Source organism: Ursus maritimus, unplaced genomic scaffold (genome assembly GCF_017311325.1).
Source record: "Ursus maritimus isolate PB19 unplaced genomic scaffold, ASM1731132v1 scaffold_10, whole genome shotgun sequence".
In the NCBI taxonomy this organism is placed as follows: Eukaryota; Metazoa; Chordata; class Mammalia; order Carnivora; family Ursidae; genus Ursus; species Ursus maritimus.
The window spans coordinates 57,243,678-57,251,164 of record NW_024423344.1 but is presented as its reverse complement, the minus strand read 5'-3'; positions in this window follow the sequence as shown (position 1 = coordinate 57,251,164).

Sequence of the window (7,487 nt, the reverse complement as noted above, 5' to 3'; positions counted from 1 at the left end):
GCAGGAGCTCCAATTCTTGAATGCAATGGTAGATCCTTCATCAAAAATAGTCTTGTGTGTGTGTGTGTGTGTGCCCAATTTATGATTGTGGATCCGTTTCTATGTGTCATAAAATGGTGGATCGAAACAGTAATGTAGTCATCTAAGTAAAATAGGTTCAATCCTTAGCTTCTGACCAATGCGATAATAGAGAACGGGCTCTTGTTTTGGGATGGATAAGAGTAACACAGATGGTTATATTAGCAGCCACAACTTGTTTCTAGTTTGTGGTCCCAAACACAAGTAACTTGAATCTGCCAGGCAATCTGTAGCTTCCCAAGAGGCAGACCAAACAGTTAAGAAAGTATCTACAGGCCAAAAGTCAGTAAAAATATAACTAGTTTTTCAAGGGGGTAATTTTTAGAGCTATGAAAATGTTTTTGAGTTCTGCCCACCATGGAGAGCGATCATACTCATTTTATTCTCCATAGAACTGGCCCTGAGGTTAAATATCCACAGCAGCCTAGTGGACAAAATCAGGTTTCAATTTAAGCAAACTAGCAGTGCATCAGAGAGGCATTTAAGGAACTTCTGTGAATCAAGGGATCCTTTGATGAAACAGCTTTGCTCCCTGTAGTATAAAATTTTCCCCAAAGGGATAGCCATTTTTTTTTCATGTGAAGCCAATGCTACTGGGCTGTTCACTGTTCTACCAAATCAACTTTTGATGATTTCTGTCTATGGAAAAGTTTATATGAGGCAACAAGATAACTGACATGATTGTTTCAGTTTCAAGAGTCCCTTGCCTGAACAGCTATAACATATTGCTCTCTCACGGGGGTTGTGGGTTTTGTGCCCTTTGGGTGACTTGGGATTGGATCACACAGTAATTTGAGGACACCACCTTATTCTGGGCCATTTGCTGCCACATTGTCATGACCACCTTTGTTAAATTTTCACTCGGTCATAATACACAAGGAATGTAAATTTTTAGGGTGAAGGGCTGACCTTAAGAATTATTTAGATTCTTTTGGATCAGTTTCTCATTCTCTTATGGGTCTCATTTTTGTCAGAAGTATAGACACAGTGCTTCGTCAGTGATTTCACACAAGTGTTTTTCTATCACAGGAAACTGTCCCTGAGAGGATCAAAGCTCTCTAGCAAGGACCCATTAAGAATAGTCTGAGATTTTTTTTTACTGTCACTTCCAAATGCATCCAAATTTGGAATGTTAGATGGTAGAAAGCTTTGAACCAGAAAATGTCCCTGATGTTGCTATTTTTCTTTGTGATTTCACGCCATGTTAATCAAAATTTATTCTCACTTAATAAATAGAAAACAATTCAGCCTATGTTAAAAAAAGAAAAAACTGATCTTCTAGGATATTAAACAAATTACAAAAATGATTTTCATTTTAGTAAAGCAGGACTCAGCTGAATCTTTAATGCACCTTAATCTGTAACTCCCACTTCTGGTTTTAAATTATGAATGCAGAAATCCTGACACACAAGCATAGATCAAGTGTCCCTCTACTTTTCTCAGAAATAAAAAGAGAGACAGAGAGGAAACATAGATGCCAGGCAAGCACCCCTTTACTTAATCAAGGATCCTTAAAGAAAGGCAGAAGAAATACTCTACACTGGGTGTTATATGCAAGTAATGAATCATGGAACATTGCATCAAGAACTGGGGATGTACTGTATGGTGACTAATATAACAAAATAAATATCATTAAAAAAAAGTAAAAAAAAAAAAAGAAGAAATACTCCATTAGTGTCTATTACATTAACAGTAGTCTAATGTAGAGCAAATTAGAAAAAGTAGAAAAGCAAAAAATCTATATGATCAGAAGTATAATATGAAATAAACAGACAGGTACTTTTGAAGTAAGGGTTTCAGTTATCTCTCAGCTATTCCAAAAAAGACAGATTGTTTTAAAAGTGATATGTATTAGTAAAAGAAATACGTCTGCAAACTATATTCAAAGACCAGTATAGGTGATTAAATGACTATATATCCATGATCTTAGGATGCCCTCATGCTGCCACTGAACCAACTGCAATGTCTACATTTCTATTTCAGAAAAGAATATCCCAAATTTATGAACAAAGAACCAATTCACTTAAAATTATTTTGTGTCTTCATTGATGAATTTTATCTTTATTTTTAAAATTTCAATATATGTATCAGTATTTTTCTATGTCTACATAGACCTACAATAAGCATTGTTCTTCTTAACATTGGCCAAAATATTAATAACTATTATACAAATATACTGTTATAATCCTTGTAAGAGACAACCAAATTGAATATTGATTCTGGGACTATACTACCTAAGTACAATTTGTTTTTCCTTCTTTTGCTAATATGTTTCTTTAGACAATATATTTTATCTCTTTGTGTCTGAGTTTCTTCATCTATAAACTAGGATAATAATGGTACCTATCTTAAAAGTGTATATTAGGTATTGATTTTGTTTCTTTAAAAGTTCATTATAAAGTAATTATTTTATTTCCTGAAGAACTTTGTCTAGTTTGTAATTATTAGAAATGGAATCAATTTTCTCCAACTGTGTGCATATCAGTAACTCTTTTTATTCTTTTTATTTAATCATGAGGATTAAAAATTATAGTGTATAACTCTTTAGGTTCCTTGAGGAGAGATGTACTTATTTCGACTGATGATTGATTTAATCTACCAGAGGGCATAGCACAGCACTGGATTCATTTGTTGGATTTTAAGAAATCTTTGAAATTTACTTTACAGATCTTCCTCACCTTATGATGCAGTTACATCCCAATAAACCCATCGTAAGCTGAAGATATCATTGAGTCAAAAATGCATTTAATACACCCAACTTACTGAACACCATAGCTTGGCCTAGCCTGCCACAAACATGCTCAGAACACTTTTATTACGGTTGGGCAAAATCATCTGACACAAGGCCTATTTTATAATAAAGTATTGAATACCTCGTGTAATTTGTTGAATAATGTACTAAAAGTGAAAAACAGAATGGTTGTATGGGTATAGAATGGTTCTAAGTGTACCAGTTGTTTACCCTCATGATCACATGGCTGCCGGGGGCTTTGGTTTCCTGCTGCTGCCCAGCATCAGCAGAGAAAATATTGAGAGTATTGTACCATCTATTGCTAGCCCTAGAAAAGATCCAAATTGAAAATTCCAAGTACAATTTCTACCAAATCTGAATTGTTTTCATTCCATTGTAAAGTCAAAAACTCATAAGTGGAACCACTGTACATCAGGAAGCATCTGTACTATGTTATCAAGTGAAGCATTTACAAGGACACGGACATAGACATTCATAAACAAGTACTTGTGTGAGTACTTGCTTTTCAGTCCTTTTGGGTATATATCTAGAAGTGGGATTGCTGGGTCATATGGTAAAATTTTTAAGGAAACACAAAACCGCCTTCTGCAGCACTTGTATCATTTTACATTATCACCAACAATGTGTGAGGGTTCCAATGTCTCTGCACCCTCACCAATAACCGGTATTTTCATTGTTTTGATATAACCATCCTAGTGGGTGTTAAGTGGTGTCTCATTGTTTTTCACTAAATATTTATTTTTGAGCAACCACGTGGTCCTCTGAAAAGGGTAATGGCCCTCAAGTAAAAATAACCCTGCTTAGCAAATTTTCAGGATACAATTATCCCGGGGTAGGAAATAAATATGATTTCAAAGGTGACTCATCAGAAAATATGCAAAGGTAATTCTCTTCTATCTTAAGAAATTTTGTTATTTATTATGAATTATAATTTATCTGTACAATTTTTGCTTTTATTGATTGGTTTTCACATATTAAGTATTTCACAATGGCTATAAACATTTCAGCCATTACAACTTACAGTTTTTTTTCAAGATGGTTGTGGTGTCTGTTGGGGAAAGATGCTGTACTCAAAAGGGAATTTGCATGGTGTCTTGCAAGCCCCGATTCCCTTTATCACCAGTGTGCTACCATAGGCAAATGTTTAGCATGTTTATTTTTGGCTTTAGGAAAGCAGCAGCAGAAAACACAGCTGTCCTGTTAAACTACCCCTTGCTACCATCATCCTTTCCTCTAAACATTTTTTTTTTCACATCTACATTAAAAACCAAGCATTTTTTCATGAATATAATTTAAAATTTAGCATTGAAAAATAGAACTCAATGTTATTTTTTCACTGAAGACAGAGATGTTTAGATTTGATTTTTACATTAATATTATGAATTAAAATCATAAAATCAATCTTTTAAAAGGTGTGCTAATTTGTGTTCATTTAGATATTCCCAAGGCATATCTCTCCTGACTTAATTTCCCAATAAAAAGTTTCAACTTCAGTTGGCTAATAACAGAGAAAAAAAGCATTATTGAAGTGAGCTGATACCTATAAACCCTTAAATATAGCCTTAGAGTGATTTTTAAATGGGACTATGAATTTTAACATGACTTTTTTAATATCTAAGTTTTTGTCCATATAACATCAACAAAATTCCAGGCCAGAGTGAAGACAGACAATCTAGTTTCAAACCTTCATTGCTTCCAGACGTATGACTTAGAGCAATTTAGTAAACCTTTCTGGAGTTCAATTACTTCATCTGTGAAATGGTTATCTACTTCATAAAATTGTATGGCTTAAATTCATCAATTCATGTAAAACACTTGGAACAGTGACTGGTGAAGGGTAGCAGAATAAGTCACCCCCAAACATGCCACTGTAGTATATTGATTATTTTGAGCTATGGGCATTTAGAAAAGAGCAAATGCAAGGAGAGGTTTTTTCTGAACTCTCTATCTGTGGAAAGGTAGATTCTCCAAAAGGAACTTAATTGTCATAGATCCCCTCCCCTGGAGTTTTGTCACCCAGGGAAGATTGACTCTTACCACAGGTAAGGAGACTAGAAGTCTACACTATACCTAGACAAACTTTCTCACAAGCTATCACACTTCCCATCTGTTCCAAAGGCCCATTCATCTTTCCTAAAATTTAGTTACTCTCCTCTGAGAGGCCTACATACCTCTCCTTTTCCCATCTTTTAAAAAATATGTTATTTATTTGAGATAGAACTAGACAGAGAGCATGAGCAGGGTGGAGGGACAGAGGGAGAAGGAGAAGCAGGCTCCCCGCTGAGTAGGAAGCCCCATGCAGGGCTGGATCCTGGGACCCTGGGATCATCACATGAGCTGAAGGCAGACGCTTAACCAACTGAGCCGCCCAAGTGCCCCTCTCCTTTTTCCTTATTAAGATGGTAATTAAGTCTGAATTCTAAGTCCACCATGGGGAGTTACTCATTTTTTCTTGGGCATCTCCCATGTATACATGAGGTACACATGTTAATAAACTTCTGTTTGCTTTTCTCTGGTCATTTATTACACAGGAGTCTCAGCTAAGAACTCAGAAAGGTAGAGAGAAAATTATTTTTCCTCCCTTACATTGGCATATATGCTTACATTCTTGCTGTCCACTCCCAATGTATTCCCCACACTTGTAGCCAGAGATACCGTAAGTCATATCTTTCCTTTCACTAAGAATCTCTAATAGCCTCTTATAAACCTAGAATTGAATATCTTCATTATATCCCTCAAAGTTCTAAATGATCTGGCATTAATCTTCCCTCTAACTTGATCTATGTGACCCTAAGGCTTGTGGCTCTTCTAGCCACACAAGCCGTCTTGTACATAAACTTGCCAGTTCTTTATCTGACTTAAGGCCTTTACATTAGTTAATCTCTTCCCTTCTCCTGTTAGAACTTCAAACGGCTCACTTTCATGTCATCTTTGCCAAAATCTCAGTGTCACTTCTTCAAGAGATCTTCAGTAATAACTCTATAAAATAGCATCCCGCCTCCACCAGACTCTGCTTTGTATTTTACTTGTATTTAGTAATAGTTCATATTATTCTGTTTGATACCTTGTTTCCCTATTTATGAGCTATGTCCTCCACCAGACCATACCTCATGTGAACAAGGCCTTTAGCTTATCATGCTATTGCTGGTACCTAAAAGAGTAACTGTCACATGGGAAGTAAATGATAATTGTTTTAAGAATAACTTATTTACCAATTTATTAAAAATCACTATTGAAATCTATGGCAATTTTTACAGTTAGAATACATTTTTTAACCAACTTTAATTGTAAGAAATAATGTACTTAAAATATAACATTACAGCAAAAAAAAGTTGGGGCTCTAGACGGCTCAGGGAAAAATACATGAAAATGGTTCTACAGTATATAGTATGCTTTTTCTCACTTATAATAAAAATAATGAAAATTAAAACTATATGATATACCATATCTTACCTATTGCCATGGCAAAAATCCAAATTTGACAACACCCACTTGATGAACTGTGAGGAATAAGAATATTCATACATCACTGCTAAAAATGCAAAATGGTTTAATCCTTATGAAAGGAAATCTGCCCATATTCAGCAAATTTGTTTAAGCTTAAACACTTTGATCTAGCAATCTCACTTCTAGAAAATCTATCTCAAAGATATAATGACAAAATTTTTAAATACTTATACAAATGTTTATTAGCATTGACTGTATTTGTAATGGCTACGGAACAGCAATACTTCATTAAAGGATGGGTCAAATGCCTGTGATACACTCCTCACAATAGAGTACAGACATAAAACAAGCAGGAATATTTATATACACTATTAAGGAACAAACAACAGACTATTTCATTAAATGATGAGAAGAAACACAAAGAAAATTTTATGGTGAGCTATCATTAATCTAAGAAAGGCTATAAATACAAATTGATTATATGTAAGAATATAGAAAGATAAATCATGAAATAAAGTGTAGTGAGTTGGGGCAAGGATACCATGATGGATGCTAGGCTTCTTTAGAGTTTTTTTTAAACATCTATAGTTTTGTTTTAACATTTTATACAAGTATAAAATGAAATTAAGTTTAAAGTAAAATGACTAAAAATTGAACGCAGAATGCTACCCTACTGTATACCCAGTTGGGGATATAATGACATAGAGGAACACTTCGAAGCTATCCTAAAACATTGTAATTTGATTTTATACACCTAATTAAATATGTCCTAGGAACAAAATGAACTATAAAAACAATATTAACTATTTAGAATAGGCATATTTTTGCGGTTGTCTTGGAATCATTATTCTGATATTGGCAATGCATGCATTATTTATTAAAAAATGAGTAATTATGTTGCTGTCATTAACAGTTGAGATTATTTTTACATGAGAAAAGGAAGATACCCATGTACTATGTTATATAAATAAACGTTTCTTAAAGGTAAAATCTTTTTTTTTTTTTTAAAGATTTTATTTATTTATTTGACAGAGAGAGACAGCCAGCGAGAGAGGGAACACAGCAGGGGGAGTGGGAGAGGAAGAAGCAGGCTCACAGCAGAGGAGCCCGATGTGGGACTCGATCCCCGTACGCCGGGACCACGCCCTGAGCTGAAGGCAGATGCTTTAACGACTGCGCTACCCAGGCGCCCCCTTAAAGGTAAAATCTT